Genomic DNA, 325 nt, shown 5'->3' on the forward strand with positions numbered 1-325 from the left:
TGATAACCTTCCCTTCATGGTTTTGTTCTGTGGTGTCAAAAATTGCCCAAGGGAAAAAAAATATTGCCCAAGGAAAAAGTCTATGGCTTGGGGAGGAGGCGGGACCAGAGGATGCCGAGCCTCTGGGCCACCGCTTGTTGGCTCAAGTCTCAGAAAAAAAGGGGAAACTCTGTAGTAGGCCATCCTAAAGAAGGAACTCCAAACTCAGCCCCCTGCAGGGATCAGGCAGATAAGTGTGAGTGAAGGAAGTGGGCTGGGCTGGGCTGAAGTATGGGCGCCAAGGCTGGAAGTGGTGACAAGTGCAGGGTGTGAGTGTCTACAGGGG

This window comes from Phocoena sinus, chromosome X (assembly GCF_008692025.1).
Source record: "Phocoena sinus isolate mPhoSin1 chromosome X, mPhoSin1.pri, whole genome shotgun sequence".
Taxonomy (NCBI): Eukaryota; Metazoa; Chordata; class Mammalia; order Artiodactyla; family Phocoenidae; genus Phocoena; species Phocoena sinus.